The sequence below is a fragment of the Pseudonaja textilis genome, chromosome 2, assembly GCF_049901715.1.
Source record: "Pseudonaja textilis isolate UNSWEBS1 chromosome 2, rPseTex1.2, whole genome shotgun sequence".
In the NCBI taxonomy this organism is placed as follows: domain Eukaryota; kingdom Metazoa; phylum Chordata; class Lepidosauria; order Squamata; family Elapidae; genus Pseudonaja; species Pseudonaja textilis.
This window is the reverse complement of record NC_141991.1, coordinates 101,886,634-101,906,942: the sequence shown is the minus strand read 5'-3', so window position 1 is coordinate 101,906,942 and position 20,309 is coordinate 101,886,634.

Sequence of the window (20,309 nt, the reverse complement as noted above, 5' to 3'; positions counted from 1 at the left end):
GAAGATATATCTTTTTTTTTGGAGACACTGTAAATGCGACTATCTTATGAAAGATAAGACTGGAAATTCTGTCATTTTGATAGATATTTACTTACTTTTCTTACTTACTTATTTACTTACTTACTTACTTACTTACTTACTTACTTACTGAATTTTATGGCTTCAAACCTGAATATTTTAACATTGTGTTAAAATTATTATCTTCTTTTATTGTGGGGAGGGGCTATCATACATACTCAATTTCAATTAAAATCCAGTCAGACATTAACAGACAACCAACATTTATAGCTCACTCCAGATGGGAATTCCAATCACCCTGATCTCAAAGCCCATGAAAAAAGTTAATTTTTACTGCCTTTCTGAAGACCAACTGGGTTTGGCCAACCTTATCTGAAGACCTCCTTCCAGAGAATAAGTACCGAACAGGCAGTTCTGCAGTTCTAAATTAATCTTCCCCACCATGATATTGGAAGAGCATCTCAAGGCACCTACAATACATGCCACTGATGCCATTTTACTCCTCTGTGAAGAGACACTACTTGCTGAAATCCTCTATTTCAGCTTTGGCTGAAATATAAAAGGAACTGCCCAGGATTCAGTTTTCAACTGGAAATGCCAAAGGCTCATGAAGCAGATTGTAGACCCAGCTCCTGCCTCCTAAACTCTCCCTGTAAAGTTATTTTGTGAAACCACTTAAACTGAGAAGAAGGAGGGCACATTATCAAACCAATATTTCATATTGGTTGCTCTTTTTTAAAAAAAGTATCACAATCCATACATGAATTCCTTACATGCCATAGATGGGTGGAACATTGATTGGAGATTGTTTTTACACTTCCCTATTATAGAATAGAATACCTTTATTGTCATTGCATTCCATGAATACAATAAAATTTAAAAGCTATTCCAGTAGTCAGTTGGATCAATTCATCTGGTATTTCAAGGCTGGCTATAGTAAGGACAATGTGGATATAAATTGGAACTGGGAAATGACTATTATCAGAGTGCTCTCCACTGTTTTGTTGAAAAATAACATTCTGAAGCTTGATCATAGTTATATACTCCAATGAAGATACCATACATGTTTAAAAAAATGTAAGACCAAACTGGTCATAACTTGGAAATGAGAGAAGTAGAATTAAATGAATTAAGAGAAGTAGAAAATTAAATTTCACATAATCATGATTTACAAGCATGGTTTGTCTGAATGGCACTTCCAGCATCCATAACTCCAACTTTACTTTTAAGGCACATCATCACAAGCATTATCTGGAACAGATACACCCCAAGAAAAATGGGTAGCTTCATCTCTCCTGGAGTTTTGAAAGCCCTTAAAATTAGTTTTGCTCCCAGGCCTGGAGTCAATATATTTGTTATGCTATCTTTCAATGGCTATTTTAATCCAGTCTTTTTTGTTTTGTCTATGTTTTAATTGTTTTATCTTATATTAGATTTTGTAAGCCACCCAGAGTCTGTTGGAGCATTTAATAAAATAAATAAATAAATTATAATATTACAAAGCCAGGTTTGACAATTGTAGTGTCTCAAAATAGCTTATTTAATAAGCTTAGAAAATGATGACCTACTTTGAGGTAAAACTGACAGAGGTGATGCATAGAAGTGGTTTCGAGTTCCTCTTCTATGTTTTTTTCTTTTTTCTTCCTCTTACTCCTTTATGCTCCTTTTTCACATAAAGGTTTGAATGAAAATGTAAATCATTTTTCATAATATATATATATATATATATATATATATATATATATATATATATATATTTGTGTGCTCTTTTCCCAATATACACTTTTTAATAAGAGTTTTTCCTCACACTTTTCCAATATATACAGAATTACTTTGTACTTTTCTCTGAGTTATGAAATTTCGTGCGAATTACATTAGAAAATTCAGAAAATCTAAGATATCAAAATATAGTTGCCATCTAAGTTTTGGAAACTACAGTTGAGTAAATTCATGTTAAAATAAAAGAATACAAATTTCTCTATCCATCCATTTTGATAGCTGCTAATTGATGTTTACAAAATATGAATTCTAACTTAATATATCTAAATCTATTCAGCTTCTGATTTTCAGTATTCAAAATGTCAGTCTGTTGGAGAAAAAACTGTCATGCTTCCAATTAAAACAAAATTATAATCTCACTTCATTATTATGGTTAACTGATCCGAAATAGTAAAGATTGTGGGGAAAACATGTTTTTTATTACAGATTCAAATTTGTGACATACTATATGTACCAGAATCATAACTGGGTATGCCTTGGTACTATTGCAAAATTGCCATCTCAAGAAACCTTTGTGCTTATCTGGAATTCAGATGATCTGTTACAGAGCAATAACTAATTGATGTAGTTTACAACAAGCTTTAACAAGCTTTGTTCCCCCCTTTTTATACACGTATAGATGTAGTGCATAGAAAATCAGAGTGAGGAAAGGATCAACTTTACATAAAAATGTCCTTTTCATTCATGTCTGGTCAACTACTTAGCCACTCACCGCTTTCTCTCCATTTGTACCCAAAGGTCAGTTTTAGTGATCAAGACCTGGGAGTCTGCAGAAAAATTAACAAACTGAATCTGAGGAAATATTTGTTTATTTATTTTAGGAAATTGATATTGCTGCCTATTTACACATTCCTGTAAGACAGCTTACAGGAATATAAAAACTTCATACATAAAACAATAAAATAGAGCTTCCCAATCCACAAAAGAGAAAAAGAATGAAGAATAGGCCACTCTTTAATTCTCTACACTTAAAGGATTGGTGTTTGTTTTTTTTAAAAAAATAGCATCTTCCCTTTGTGAGGGCCCTTCAGATTCACTGAAACATATATTTCATGCCTGTCTTTGGTATGAAAGCCAGCTGGATGACTTTGGGCCAATCCTTCTCTCTCAGCCCAACCCACCTCACAGAGTTATTATTGTAGAGAAAATAGGATGAGGAAGAAGTGGAATGAAAACAATTTAATAACAAAAAAACCAAATCTGAATGCTGATAGTTGGATTCATTTGGAGGCTGGTAACCTGAGACCCATTGTCTGCCTGCAATGGCTTGAGTCTCTTTTTTATTATTCCAGAAATAATGGTATTTGCAAGGAGGGTCAAAAAAAGTAAAGATGGATGCCTTCATGATTAAACTCCTGCCTCCTTTTAATGTATGTCATGCATGTTGGAGCTACAACAGGATTTCAGGAGGAGGGAAGCCCCTTTAGTAAGAAGCAGATTTTTTCAAGCAAAAGGCAGTAAATACATTACTACTTCTAAAGCAGCATTTGTTGCCTCTTAAGTATCTCTTCCCCAGTCCTGGACACAATGTCCCCAATGTACAAGGCTGACAAGGGCAAGCTCTGACACGGTTTTATGTAATTAATGGGGGACTCAGCTAGGTGAACCCTGAGTTTCATTTGGATTACTTCACTGAATCAGTTCCTCTAAAAATGGTCAAATTCCTCCCAGAACGCCTTCTAAAGGCATTTTTAAAATGGTTGGTGGTTCCAATACAACTTCCACTTGACCAATATGATGTCTGTGTGGCCCTGCTTAGAATAGCTGTAAAACTCAGTGAGGAGGCTGATTTAAATTGATTGTTAACCATCTTATTGTATTCTGGGCATTCCACCAGTTCCCACTCAGTTTTTCATGGATCACCAATCTTTACCATTCTCTTTCCTCACTGGGCTATCCCAAGGCTCCATCTGAGAGTTTTAGCCATTAAAGCCAGCTGTGTAGTAAATATATTGTAAAATAAAGGAAATTGGAAATATGGAGGCATTTTTTTCATGATTTTTTCCTTAGAGGCTTTCCAACCATTCATATTTTTCCTTCAATGTTTAATCATGTTTTGTCATCAACATTGTCATTAATATGATCAACATTGTCATTAATATGATTTCATTTCCCCAGGTTTGTCAAAAAATATTCTTTGAAGATTTTAAAATTCTGAAAATGGACTAAATATTTTGGCAACAGTAGTTTATTTTTTGGAGATAAATCATTGCTGAGTTTGAAGTGCCCTCTAGTGGTCAATAATAACAAAAGAAAGGCAAAGGAGCAGAACAGACCACAACTGAATAAATTCTTCTGAAGCTATCTAAAGAATATGATGTCTTTTATATCCATTTCCCATTAAATGTGAATCACTGGTTTTGTTTTGGATTCCTCTTTATATTTAAGCAACGAAAGAGAAGATATCAGTATCGGTATTAAATTATTGATGATGAGGATTGCATCTCTGGCAAATCAACATATATATTACAAAATTATTGCTATATTTTCCGTAAGTGCATTAATGTGACTGTGTAAAAATAAATGCATAATAATTAAAGATAGAACATTTTTAGTGCAATTACAAATTCTTAAATGGAATCATTCAGCTTACACAACTGAGGCATTAGGCTAAGTCAAGTCCTATTTGGATTATACTGGTGCATTTTTGGTTCCTGTCCATTTGCCATCATTGCCATATTTTATTCTTCTTTTATATTCCTTATTGTATTTTTTCCTTAATGTTTTTGTGAAATACATGGAGTAATTGGTAGTCAGGCAGCACACACATTTAAATTAATAAAATATTGATAATACTTTCTAGTTTGTCCCATTCATTTTATTTAGACTTACATGCAGTTTATTTTTTCTGTTATTAGAAAAATTACCATAAAGGGCTAATGGAACAATAATATTCTGTCTATAGGTGGCATTTATAAAAATATCTCAGTGCTATGGATGCTTCAGATCTTGATTCATCATTTAGGAGCTCTGACTTCAGTTAATTCTTATTTTCTCTTCCTTATAGTACTAATTTACTTAGACAATGCCTTATTACTAAAAGCAAATGAAACTTAATTAGAGGATTGTGAACAGATGGGAAGACTATGTAATCATTACATTTTTCAGTTTTGGTTGGGTAATTTAATAATTCATATAGCCTTTCCCGGATACCAAATTTTAGACCGATCTTTGACCCTGAGCATGACTATATTGTCACGTCTGTATTTGTGTCCAAAACCTGACGCTTTGCTTTGATGTTGAGGTAGAAGTGGATGCTAAGGGTAGTTTTTGGCTTATCCATTGACTTTGACCCATAGAATTAGTGGTTATTTACAAGGTTTTCTTATCCATTTTGTGAAGGCCAGGGTATTCCCCTTTTGTATCCCAATCTCACTCAATACCATGGAAAGAAAGAATTGGAGAGCAACAGAAGACAGGACATCTTCCTGAACGTCTACCTCTTCAATAATAACATTTTTTATTGAGTTATAAAATAAAATAAGATACAAAATACGAAAGTAAATAGGAAAGCAGTGGGGGGAAGTGGGGGGAAGAAAAGTGAGGAAGGATTGGGAGAAAGAAAAAGAAGCATTGACTTCCAACTCCCTCTGTTACAGTAAAATAGAGCATTAACATCATATTTATAGCATTTGGATGTATCAAAGTTTCTAGAGTGGAGAGCCAGGCTGGTATTTTCATGTAGTTTTGTTGCTTAATTTTATCCCACATCAATAACAATGCATTCTTTACATAATATCTTTGGAAGTATCGATGTGCCATATTTCTCCCATACCAAAGAAATGTGTGTCACTCTAGTTGAAGGTCATGACCTTCCAATACCAATAGTCTTCTATGCCTCAAAGTTATCCACTATTTCATCCACGTAAGTACAGCTGCTTGGTGGTATAATTCCCAGTCTGGTAGTCCAAAGCCTCCATTCCCTTTTAACTCTTGCAGTAGTTTCAATTTTATTCTCAGAATTTTCCCTGGACAAATATACTTCAACACTATTTTATTCAATTCATCAAAATATTTTTTCTCTAATTTTATTGATATGGCTTGGAATAAGAAAAGCATCTTTGGAAATATGTTCATCTTTATTGTGGCTATTCTACCCATCATAGAATGTTGCAGGTGTTTTCATCTCTCTAAATCCAACTTAATTTGATGCATTAATGTTGTATAGTTGTCCTCTTTGTACATCTTGCTGATAGGTAGATTCCTAAGTATTTCACTTGGAAATGTAAACAATTACCTGGTACATATTACCACATGTGGTGGATCTGTATAAAGGCAAGGAAATTTTGGACTTAAATACACATATGGCTAGAAAAAATGACCAAACAACATATAGATTTCAAACCAGAACTGTTTTTATTAGGCATCACATCAGAGAGTTATGACAAGGGGACAATATATTTAATATTACATGTTTTGACCTCAGCAAGAATTGTGTACATGCAGCAGTGGAAGAGTGAAAACACCCCTTTAGAGTATGAGACGATAAGAAAGGTAAGACTGTGCAGAAATGGACAAACTAACACTAAAAATAAAAGATAAAGGAGATACAGAATGCTATTGAACATGGAATAGATTTTTATCAATGGTTAGAAACACGAGGTAGAAGTTAGAAGGCGAAAGAATCAGGTGAGGGGGACTTGGAAAGAGACACTATTTGTATTGTTGATAGAGGAATGTAAGTATTAGAATGATAGAGGGGTTGATATATGATGGTCAGAAATTTTTGTACAAAAATTTGTATATATAAATTTGCATATATGTTATTCTGTTTTTACTTCTGTTTTATGGCAATTAGAATGCCATGACCAATTACACTGTATTCAATATACTGTATTTATATATAAACAATAAAAAATATATTCAAAAAAAGCATTAACATCAAATCACAACATCTATCTCTTGATAGCCTCTATCCCACAATATAAGTGGCAGGTAAAAACCAGGTTTTTGGTGAGGTGTAATTGCTCACCTCAGTAACAGGAATTTATATCTCTTCATTCATTTTGTTCAGTGGAAGGAAAAGGTTATTCATTACTTTTTCTCGAGGGAGCAGTTTGTTATTTTGCAGGTATTAAGAGAAGATAAAGTGGAATACAGATTATACAGAGCATCATATTATATATTGTGTAATTAGTAAATAATTACTGTGTTATGCAACTGGACAATTTATTACAAACTTTCCCTACCCAGAGTCCTTCAGAGATGTTGGGTACATTCTCTGTTTTCTTATACTGTCTTAATTTTGCTATGAGTCTTGGCTAGTCTGGGGTCATATCTTGTGTAGGCCCCTTCTTCAACATTGGTTTTATCATTCTCCTTGTCCTCACAGGAAGGAGAAGGAAAGCTATAGATTCAAGTATCTCTTCCTTCATTATAACACTCAACAACATGGATGGCTTTTATCTGGCTTATCTGAATTAGCCTAATCAGGGATACATTTGTGATTTGCGGGTTTCAGGTGATCAGATTAGCTTATCTGAACCATCCCAACCTTTAAACTAGAGCTGTAAATTGAATATTCAAGATATTGCTTCAAAGCTACCTCCCTGAATGAGTGAAGTCCCCCCAAAATGGGCCTTTTGTCATAAGGTTGAGGGGCTGAAAGAATAGGTGCCTTAAGATTTACAGTTGTTTGAGGACACCTGCAGTATCTTCCCCTTTAAAACTCACAAACCTCTTCTGAAAACAACCCTGGCCCCACACACTCTGGTGTGAGTCTGTTGAGGCCCTTGAGTCAATGGACATTGTACTTATACTTGTCTGCTTTTGTCCTAATCATTTTGCTGTTATCAGAATGGCCATATTATAGCTCCTTGTGCTTGCTTTATTTTGAGAAACACAGCCCTTTCCCAAATGTGAGATGACTGAGAATATATACAGACCTGCCAAAAAGTGTGCTGTATAATATGGGTTTGCATAGGGGAATTAGGCTGCATTCTGGTTTTACTTTTCAAGTTGTTTTCTTAATAGTTCCCAACAAGCTTTTGCCTGTTCTTTTTCCCTTTTTTTCCCTGACAGCTTCAGTGCATGAAGGAGAGGTTTTCTGGCTAGCTCTCTAAGGTCTCTTTCTTGAATGGCAACACACATAAACACAAGCATAAAGAGTGCATCTGATTCCTCCCAGAAAGCTGTGTTTAGACGAGTCTGTTTTATAGTGAGGCTCACAGATCTGATGAACAGACAATAAAAGGCAGCAGAGAAAGAATACAATGTGCTTTTTCTCTATCAGAGTTTGGCTTCAGGCAGTCCACTCAGCGCCTCTCCCAAGAGAACCAAATAGGCATTAAGGCACGAAGATTCAAACAGCCTTGACGGAAGATCTCCTGTTTGATGGAAAACAACATGACTTTCTGGTAAATATTTAACCCAGGGAAACCCACCCCCCTCCATATGGATCCAACTCGCTGAGGTAGCAAAAGGGCACTTTGCCCTGGGGAACATGCCAGCACTTTCCAGTATAAATACCCATCACAATGATAAAAACCATCAAGGCCGTGGAATGGTGTGTTATCATTCCATGGTGACCTTGGAGGCCTAGTTGAGTAATGAAAGACAATGAGCCTGCAGCCATATCAGCCTCTTTCTCCATGCTTTACACTGGTATCAATTTAAAGATGCATGTGACTGGCATTCTGAATGTGTGCTTCATATCATAACACCCAAAATGGGATGCAGCAAGCTGAGATGGAATTTGGCTGCTCATTGCATATAATCACTTACAGGTGTGAAGGAAGAAATCAACACAAGGACATGGTGGAATCAGAACCACAAGTTTATTCAGCTGTCCATAGGATTTTTAGTGTGGTACATTTGAACAATTCATTCAAACTACCTTTCAGCTGAGCTTTTTTTACTTTGGAGAATGAGGCAGTCAGATCAAAGTTTTTCCATTAACAACCCAGAAGCTGCCAGTCCTCAAACAAAATTTGATATAAGGCAATCAGTCTCTCTGGCTATTTCCTAGCAACTTTTATCCAAAAACATATGGTTGCTTTAAACTCTACAATCTCCATATATTTGTGGAGATATATTCTCCTTGAAAAAAAGTCATCCAAGTTGGTGGCTATCATTACTAAGCCTACCAGACTTGGACTGCAACAATCCTAATGACCAATTACTGCCATCTAGCAGTTGTCCCAATATTTGCAGTTCAGATCTGTAGACATTATAATTACACTGTACAGTAGGGAATCCATAATTTAATTTAACTCTGCAATATATTTCAGTTTCTATAATCACTTACTATACAATTTCCTTGGATTATTTTAGGTCATCCCAATGTTTGAGCAATTAGTTTTTAATCTTAGTCTTCTGAATATTAGTTAATACTTTACTTGGTTCATCATACTGCTCTCTCTCCCTTGTTTTCTTAACTCTGCCTTAACATTGCCTTTGCCTGTTGTAGCAATGAAAATGAACTATACAAATAAGTAATCTTTATCACAAATCTGAGACAAAATAGCACAATTTTCTATGTTAGCATGGATATTAAGGAATAACAGCATAATTATTTCAATTAGGTTAAAATGGGAGAACCTCTTGCTTGACTCTCAGTTCTTTCTCTGTTAAGCCAAAAATGTGTATTCCAGTCTTTGGACTTAAATAGCATAGTCCATCGATGATTCTTGCTGGCTGCCTTACATGAGTAGCAAGGAGCTAAAGTGCAAAATCATGACAGCCCAATCTTACCCATCTCAATTCCATATATAATTTCCATTTCAGGTTCTTATTGGAGGATGAAGAAATATAATTGAAAATGAAAATAACACCCTTTTACAGTCACGAGAATGTATCAGTCTGTGACTTGATTAATTCCCTCCAGAGAGACTTAACAAATAATTATCTTGGTAGCCATTCTTTAAAGTGTGCCTGTGCAACCTAATACATACAAGTTCCTGACTGAACCGTCCCAGGAGATATTTTATTTCCAGGTCAGCTATAGTTTTGGCACTGAGCAAAACTTTCCCACTTAATGAGGGGAAACTTTATTTATTTATTTGTTTGTTTGTTTGTTTGTTTGTTTGTATCTTGCTCTATTTTTACAAACAGCCCAAGGCAGTGAACAATAATCCTGTGAGGTAGGTTGAGCTGAGACAGAGTGCCTGGCCCAAAGTCACCCAGCTGGCTTTCATGGTTAAGGCAGGATTTGAATTCATGGTCTCTTACTTTCTATCCTGGAATCTTGACCAAACTGCCTCGTGGTTTGCTCACAATCATGCCTCAAAGGATTAGTTCCCCTAGATTTGTTGTCTTGAGGAGCAAATGATGGGAACGGTGGCATGAAATTCATATATTCCGCTTTTCTATAGACACATCTTCTTGAACCAATGAGAAGCCCATTTCCCTATCTTATTTTCTAAAAAGCTAAAAATAATTTCAAAATGTGAACAAATGGATGGAGGTGACCAAAGCTATAAATATTTAATGTTTCAATCTGGACTTGAGCATCAAGGGAAGTAAATATTTTAAACTCTGGCAGCAGTTATGGTGGATACAGAGAAAGCAACACTGTTGAATATTTTAACATCTGGACCCACTTAGTGGCAGAAAAACCACTTTTGAGCTGAAGAGGGATGGTTACATTTCTCTTGCTGGACATAATGTCTACTACCTTAGTTAGGCAACTCTTATTCTTCACTTCATGACTGCCTTGCCTGAACTCAAGGACATGAATATTTGGTAAGGCTATTAGCACATGATTTGAACTGTGGCATAGAATGCACTCAGTATATCTACATACCCGTGCTTTAATTTTTTTAATAAAATGAAAACATGTTTCTGATCCTAATGTTCATAAACCAGTGCAGGAAAACATGCAGTTAACTCTCTATATACATATATTTTTTTAAAAAATGGGATTGGGATATGTGTGTCACAGGCATATTTTGTAGTTTACTAAATTCAAGACATTGGTTCACCAGTGTCAAAGCCCAAGTAGCTAAGTAAATATTTCCTATCTAGCAGAAATCTCCATAATTCTCAATATCCAAATCTTTAAAGCATTTGCCCAACATTTTAAATGAGTGACATACTATTAAATGCAGAGGTAGCTCTTGCTTAATGATTGCCCATTTGAAATTACAATGATGCTGAAAACATTATGTTGCGCTTATGATCACTACAGCATCCCTATGGTCACATGATCACGATTTAGATGTTCCACAACCAGTGAGCATTTATGACCATTGCAGCATCCTACAGTCCTCTTATTGCCATTTGTACACTTCACAACCAGCTTCCAACAGAGTCAATAGAGAAGCTAGGAATAAAATGGCAAATCATGGACATATGATGTCTCACTTAATGACTGTGAGTGATTTGTTTAACAATTACAGGAGAAGTGAGGTTGTCAGTCCATAAAGATAATGTGACTTATACTATTGCTTAGCAACAGAGTTGCTGGTCCCAATTATGGTTGTTAAGCAAGGATTACCTACATATCTTCATGAACCCATGGATTTTCATGAACTTCATGAACCCATGGAGAAACAGGACAAAATTTTACTTTCTTTGAGGTGACCAACATTTATTCAGGAGTAGGTCCTATTGAACTGTATAAAGCTTACTTTTGCATAAGCCAGGCTGAACACAGTAAATTTGTGCTACAACTTTAAGGTAGTGCTTAAGATTGCTATCAGAAAATAAAGACTTATGATTAGCCTTCCCCAATAAAGTTTCTTTTGGGCATGTAAAACTACAACATCCATTGTTTATAGCCAGCAATGTCCCATTGTCCTTAAATAATAGGAGTTGTAGTTTGCATGAGCCACGGTGGCTCAGTGGTTAGAGTACAGTACTGCAAGCTACTTATGCTGATTGCTGGCTGCCTGCAATTTGGCAGTTCAAATCTCATCAAGCTCAAGGTTGACTTAGCCTTCCATCCTTATGAGGTGGGTAAAATGAGGACCCAAATTGTTGGAGGAAATACACTGATTCTGTAAACTGCTTAGAGGGGGCTGGAAAGCACTGTAAGGTGGTATATAAATCTTAGTGGTATATATTGCTAAGTGCTATTGCTATTCAGAAGGATATAAGACGATGACCAGAAGCCAGGTGGATGGATTCAGTTACAGTGGTAATGGTTGTACTATTGGAAGACCTGAAAGGCTAGATTAAAAATAGATCATGCAGAAAATCTATCTATGGGGTTACTGGGAGTTGAAAATGTTTTCATGGCACTCAGTCAATCAAATAATTTGGGCAAGGCTGTTGTAAATCATCAGGGCAAAACCCTGCACAGATCCCTCATGGACACTACCATTTAAGTGGGTAGTATTTCCAGAGTATTGTGGGAATATGAAACTAAGCCCAAGCAATGGTTAGCAATGCAAGAACACATGCCAAGCTTTATGTTAGGCTATATTTCTTTTTGGCTCAATTGATTAGTCTGGCTAATTAAACATATAACACATTCTATTATCAGGCATTCACCGGCTCTATTTTATAGCTCTTGCAGATATAGATTCTATTACCCAGTTCTGACATAACACATAGGGCCCTTAGAGAAGCCTTTAAAGAAGCCATTTTTTATGGATGGCTTTTTGCTAAATTGACTGCTTAATCAGAGTTTTATTAAAAGACTTTCTCCCCTCCTCCTTCCTGGTTACATCTTTGAATGTTCAACCCTGGTTGGAACAAAGACAAGAGTCCACAGTACGGCTACATATGGCTTTCCAGCACATGAGCACAGTCTTTCTATTCAGATTTATTTGCCACCAGAGAACAATAACCATGAAACACAATTAGTTCATAACACCTCTGGTACAAGACCTGGTTCTTTGCTGTTCCATGGTCCTAACTTCATTTAGGCCTGCACTTACCTAGTATAAAACTAATGAAAGCTAATTAGCTAATTTGTTCAATTCGTTCATCTAAAAAAGAGGCAGTAAACCTCTGAATATGCTTTGCATGTGACATGGCACAGTTTTCAGGCATGGCTTCTCCTTTTAGTGGTGGTTTTAAAGGGTAAATCTCATGGGTTTCAGTAAAGACAAACAGGATTGGCAAAGGAGGCTTTGAAACACCTTAATCCCCAGCCTATTTTCCATTAGCTTGTTTTGTATATTTGTAATATATTCTGTATTATAACATTGACTGATAGACATGAATAAGCTGAACCAGATATTAGAGGACTGTTTAATATTTCATTGTTAGTATGCATTTCTCATAACCCTAACAATAGAAGATATAATTCAGTTTTCATTCAGATTGTGAGTAGTTAGGAAAAGAAATTCTTGTCAGGATTATGGGATTTAATGATACACAAAATGAGCAACTAACCTGCTATTTCTCCAAGGAGGCTTGAGTTTCTTGTAATCATTACTATTTTTTTAACAGACTTAGAAGAAATATTAAAGGGGGGAATCAGAAATATTTTCACTGTTTACGGTATTTTCAAATACCAATTTCATGTTTTCTTGCAATCCCCTATGATATGTATTTAATGCATCATTTCAATTTGAACTTCAGGTTAGAGCAGGACTATCTCAAGGGAGGCTGCTCTTCCACAGGTCTAAACATTGGAATTTATTTGCTGATATTAATTTATCTGGACCTAAAAGAAAAGAAAAGGCTGAAAAGAAGCTGTCTTGCCTGCAGGGCTGGGGAACATTGTGGAATCCTGGCTAGTTCACTGAGCCAAAACAAAAGTTTTAAAATATCCAGTAATTCAGAGTGCACAATATTTTGAGGGGTAAGGATTATATTTCACTTTTGGAATACCAAGAGTCCATATCCAAAAGTTTTCAGGCATAGCTTCTCCTTTTACAGATTATGTTTAGTTTAGTTTAGTTTAGTTTAGTTTAGTTTAGTTTAGTTTAGTTTAGTTTAGTTTAGTTTAGTTTAGTTTAGTTTAGATCAAACTATGGTTTGGTCTGTAAGATCTCTTCAGTTGCTTCACTGAAAAATTTAGAATATGAAGAATATGGATTTTTGCCCCCGTATTTGATGTCTTTGCTTTTTTTCAGATTGCAGAGATTAAAACTTTTACTCATGTAAAATTCAACTCATTGATTCTAATTAATGAGGGATACTCCATTGAAGTGGTTTGATTTGGATAAAGTCAAAATATTTTAAAAAGTAAAGAATGCTGAATTTCTCTTCAGCACCATGGCTAGAGCTTGGAGGTGGAGATTTAAAATCAGAGAAAAAGATAGCCACTCATCCTACATTTGGACTGGTTGATCTTCACAGGTGGTGAGTGCATGGAAACAATTGTCTTAGCATCTCATTACTTTTCCCTCTAGAAATTAGAGAATTCATTGGATCTATGTTAGTTAACCAAAGCCTTCCTATTGACATGTGTGTTCCCTAGTCATGTATGACTGTTATAGGTCCATGTATCAGAAGGGTAAATTTAGAACACTGTTGCTGTTGTGGAACTTCTTAAAGATCTGGAATTATTCCTGGAACTGCCCGTTATTACCCCTTTGAGTCTATACACAAACACTAAATCTTAATACAAGCTAATTATAATTACATCTGATGCTTCTTCACATCCTATCTATGTACTTTTTCATTTCATTTATTTGAAATTATTCTTACATAATTGCAGTATGTCATATAAAGGTTGCTATTTTTCTGTTTGTTCAGATAATTCTGATGTTTTTAATTTGGGAAAGCCCTTCACAAAATTTGCTTCAAAACTCATTGTAAAGAGTCTAGTTCTGTTTATTCCAATCAATGTCATCTCTTCTACAACTCCTAATATTTCCAAACAATATTTTCATCTGCCAACTAAATATTCTAATATTCATTGGTGCTTCCATTCAATCATGAGTCTAATATTAAACTAGGACATGCACACTAATCCTATTTGCAACATTCCTCTGGTGGGTACATGGACTGCTCCCTTTGTTTTGCCCTTGCTAAAATGAGTGGTGTGACTTGAAGAGAGAATGTGCACTGAATAAACCCTGGTTCATGCTCATTTGAGTCTATAAATCTTATCAACCTTACAAAACTGTTGAGAGGACATCTTGCAAGAGGAAGAGAAAGAACATGTTCATTGCCTTGAGCTCCTGGAGGAAAGAAAGACAGGAATGCTAATTTTAAATAATCATTTTTATCTTGCACTTGTCAACCTTGCTTAAAAAGTCTTGTCAAACTAATTCTATAAATGCAAAATGCATAGCTGATGCTAAGTTTCAACTCTGAAACAAAGCAATTGCTCAAAGCCTACTTGTGTAGCCAGGAAAAGCTTTCTTGTGGTCCCTTTGCTAGCAATGCACATGGATTTCTCTGATACTTCAGAAAGTAGGTATTCTGGAATAAAATGAAATGTGCTTAGCTGGATTTGAATCCAGAAATACACGTCTTTCTTGATCTTGTTTGAGAGGTACTTGGTGTTCTCTGAGCTTGATAGTTTCCTTGCAGATGTTTCATTACCCAAAACTAGGTAACATCATCAGGATAGTAAGGAGTGGGGTTTGCTCTCAGTTTACATTCTCGTGACTTGCCCTGTCAGTGTTGATGGGAGTGGTCTACTGCCCCAATGGCAGTTGATTCAATCCTGAGTGACAAAACTCATTGTTTCCTTTAATAACTCTCTTCTTTCATTTTATATCTCTGCACTCTTCTGAATAGACTTTGACCTTAGACAATGTCACTGGAAGGGGTTCTGTGATCAAATCTTCTTAGCTCCTGTCCCCATCATTGGAACAGCTCTCCCACCTGTCATAACAGTCAGAATTTAATCCTATTAGTCTTCACTAAAACCATGAAGACCTTATTTTGTTTTCTTTTTCAGGGGCCTTTGGAGACTGAACAGAACTTAATCTTTCTTGGGTGGAGATTATAATGTGGTAACCTTTGTGGTTGAGATTTTATATATGACATTGCTATGTTTATGTTATTCTATTGGTATTTAAATTTATTCTAATTCTGAAGATCTGTAAGCCACTTATATTCTGACATGATTGGAGTGGCATATAAGATAAACACATTTCAGGTTCAGAATTGACCTGCTGCTGAGAAATTAGGCTTTCCTTGTTGTAGCAGAGAGACATCTTTTATACACAATATGAAAGATGTGAAGTAATAGATCAAGAGTAGCTGGAAATTGCTAATCTCTTGCTGGAGTTTAGTAATTTGTTTTTGGCCTTTGGTATATTACAACGGAAACATTTTGTGGCTGTGCTTTTATGAAAAAGCCTTAACTCTTTGACAATTTCCGTAAAAGCTTTTTTTCTTTTAATAAGGCATCATATTAAGTTAATCTTTAAATGAAGTTAATTAGAGTTTCTATCTTGGAGATCAAATGCTGTTTTAAATCCTGTGTGATGTGGGGGCAGGGGAAGGATGCCATTTATGTAAATATAGTCATTGGTTCTGGCTGGAAGTGGATGACACAAAACATTACAGGATAATGTTACTTCTAATATCCTAAGATTATATGGTCAAAACTCATAGGAAGAATACCTCTGGTAAAATACCCCCAAACATGATCTACAGAAAAAGCTTTAGATCATTTTGAGATGAGTAGCTAGGTTTCTACTTTGAAGATTTTCTTTTAAGTTAGACTTGCCACCAGCATTTTAGACTATCATACTTTTCTGTGTAAGATTTCTGTAATCAAATAAGAACACCTGAGCTTTGTAAAGTCATTGTATACAAGGAGGATTTGATACTCATGGTGCTTTAACATTTTTGACATCCCCAATCAAGACTGTTTATATTACTCACAAAGATAGGCATTTGTTAACAGTGCTAAAAGTTACATTGTTCACTCAGTGTGATGCTTAATATTGCAATGCTATATCCTAGAGGTAAATAGGCAGGCTGTCAGTTAAAGGATGCACTTAAACATTTTTGAAGAGAAGTCTAGAAGGTTGGGTGATGATGTGGTTGTTTGATTGCCCATTCATGTCTAACACATGAATGAGACTGGGATTTTCTAGTTTTGTCCCCAATAATTTTGGGCTAAGGATAAGGCTTTCTTTTTTATTAAATTGTGTAAAGAACCATGTAGATCTTGGAAGTTAAAATATGGTTTTTCATGTAATTCCTTTTTTTAATGGATTAATTATTTATTTGTGTCCATCTGTGCAGTATATCCCTCCAATTTCTCTATAGCGAATTCTGTCTCTAAAGCCTAGAATCGTTTTTGTTTACTCTATTAAACTAATTTATACAAATACAATAAAACCAAACATTCCACTTATTGCAACATGAGCTAGACAGTGTTCACTCAATCTGACATCTCTCAAATTATGTAGAATAATCATTCACACTTATTACATTAATATATAACACAAAGTTTCATCTAATTATATATTACAAATATAGTTGTATGTAATGTTACTAATTTCCGTCATACCTTTTTATTTGACTTTGTTTTGTTCCTTTCATGTCTACCTTCCAACCAACTGCATCAAAAGTTCCAGATCACATAGTACTCTGACTCCTCTTTGTTTTTAAGTTCCATTGACAACTTGTCGATTTCTCCACATTCCATAGTTTTCTTTATAAACATGAAGTCAGGGAGAGTATTTTTAATTTTGGGCCAAGGCAAGCCTTACTGCTGTTAATATATGGACAATAATATATAATAATTTTTTCTGATTTTTTGTTTTAAAATTCCTCATAAAAAATATCTCTCTAAAGATATCTTTTAATTCAGTTTTAACTGTTGTAATTTCTTCTAGCCAAATTTCTAATTTTCTGCCAATATTTTTTTTTTGCTTTTGGGCAGTCCACCACGTATGATAGTAGGTTCCCTGCTCATAGCCACATTTCTAACAGCTTGCTGAATTATTGGGAAACATGTATGCAAGTCTCGCTGGTAGTAAATGCCAGCGATAAATATTTTTATAAATTCTCCTTATAAGTTGCTGATAGAGTTAATTTATAATTTATTTTCCATAGGTTTTCCCAATCTTGCAAATAAATACTATATCCAAAGGTTTTGGCCCAGGTTATTCACAGTTTCTTCTTCCAATTTATATTTTAACAAATACTTGTATATTTTGGTAATCATTTTTTACTCTGGCCCCTGTAAAATTTTGTCCAATTCTTGTTGGTCCAAATATATCCTGTACTGTTTTATGTCTTTCTTATATCTAGTTTGTATCTGTATGTATGGCCATGTAATTCCTTTCTTGGTGGGAAAATGCACTTCTGGTTTCAGTTAGTGTTCCATAGAATTTCGGAGTGGATTTAAAGGCAGCAAAGTAAGTACTTCCTTTTTTTTTAAAAAAAAACACATTTTGCCCATTTTTGCAATCTGGATCTAAGTCTCTTTATGGTCTTTTTTCTGCAGTAGTAGATGAAGGGAAGTGATGCTTCAGGCCTAATCCTCCAAAACAGAGCTAGAAGGAACATACAAAAATGAATGATGTATAGCCAGGAGATCTTAATCCATAGTGTTGGTTTTTTTTCACCAGCATTAGTCATTTATGTTGTGCTAAAATGTTGTTTGGAAAGAGCAGGGTTCTTTAAGAGATAAATTGTACCTTACATGCAAATACAGATGATATCACTCCAATGACGAGAAAGAGAAAGTGAGGGGGAGAAAAAAATGGAAAGGATGCCACATGGGGTGGTGTTTTGTCTAATCTTGCACATTTTCTCTCAAAGGAGGGTGCATTCAGAGTTTTACTTTAGAGATATTGCATCAGAGCAGGCAGGCTGTTTGACCTTTTCCAAGTGCCACCTTGCAGGCATACTACCCCATTTGTATTGTTTCCTATGGATTTCGCCTTAGCAAATAATCAGTTGTCCTCAGAGAAGAAAGAATACTAACCAACAAGAAGGCTTACGCTGAGCAGCCTTCCTTAGACCTTGACTGCTGTGGCTCTTGAGGCTAGGATAGGTGATATGGAGACCATTGAATAGGTCAAAACCCAAAATGGAATGAACTCCAGTCAGAATGAACTCCAGTCAGTTTGCTCCAGTTCCTGTCAACATAGCAGTTGGAAAGCATGCAAATGCAAGTAATTAAATAAATAGGTACCATGTTGGTGGGGAAAAAATAACAGGGACATGCAAAGAGCCCCCTTGGATGTCCCCTGGACAACAGTGATGTCATCTGCTAATCCTTTCAACCCAGATGTGCCTTGGCAGGCACTTCCAACACAAATGTAGTAGTAGCTCTTGACCAGATGAATTGAGGAAAGTTGTGTAAAGACTTGGGGAACTACTTTTTTCCTTTGGTACATGCAATGAAATTTCCATGAATTTCAGAAGAATCCTGATTTAGCCTCTCTCCAGTGTATACATATACAGACCATGGAATGTGGAATGTGTTGTTTGGCACATGAAGAGAGCGAAGGAATGATGATTACAAGAGATGTACCCAGGGGTGGGATTCAACCGGTGTTACTACCGGTTCAGTCAGAGTGCATTTTGCGTGTGCTGTGCGCATGTGTAAAACAATTGTAAAAAACATCAGCTGTGCCACCCAGCTGTGTGTGTGTGTGTGTGTGTGCGCAGCATTTGAAAATCCTCTTCTTTCCTGCTTTTTCAACCTCAGCTATGCCGCCAAAGCAGCTGAGGTTGATAAAGCAGGAAATAAAGGACAGCCAAGAGCCCGGTGGGCAAACGGGTGGGCCAAACAGACAACCAAAAGGTCATCGCACCAAACTGGTTCAGTGTCTGCTGCTCTTCAGAGAGACCAGTTCTATAGAACCGGGCTGAACTGGTAGCATCCCACTCTGGATGTACCCTTGTACGTGGCTCTTACTCATGAATGCTCACCCATGCGAGGGAGATTTTAAGAAGACAAGTAAAAAGGACTGTATCAACTTTTTCTTAGAATTTTTTTTTCTACTTTACCTTCCCACTTCTTTCCCCAGAATCCTAGATTTGTATTTACTACACATCAGCTTTTCAGGTTTGGGGCTTCATATCACCAGCATATTATGGCAGGCAAGAAATGCCCCTTCACTCCCAGGGTAATTGAGAGGAGGCACTTCTAGCTTCATCCTTTTTCTGCCCAGGCAAAATGATGACCAGCTAATATCATGTTACAATTAGATTCCTGAGAAATGTCTAGCATGGACCATTTCTGGGGCACTTTGTTTTTCTTTTTAGTAATGGTATATCATTAGAAAAAGCCACACCAGCACCCAGGATTAAGGAAGGCGCTGTTCAGTGCTCCTTTTCCTGCTGTTCCAGGCAGACTTGCAGCAGGTGACTGATTCTGCATTCCACCGGGCCCTTCCTTGGACGCCAGCCAGTCTGAAGACAACAGGGAGCAGCTGTCTACACAGTCTGGTAGGTTAGGGGAGGGCCAGGTTCTCCCTACCCCCATGACTGGGAAGGCCATGTTTCATGATGGCCTTAGTTCTAAGAAAAGCTAATTCTCTTTTAGAAAGGTGATCATATTTGTATACACATAGCATCAAGATGCTACTAGGTCCAGGTTTGGGCATATGAGTGATTTTATTTTCTTGCTATAATTACAAGTTTTGTCCATCAAAGGATGCCTGCATTTCCCCAGCCTGATAAACCTGCCTAGAACAGCTGAGCTTTAAGCATGACATTTTTCATTTCTAGTCCATTTCAAGATA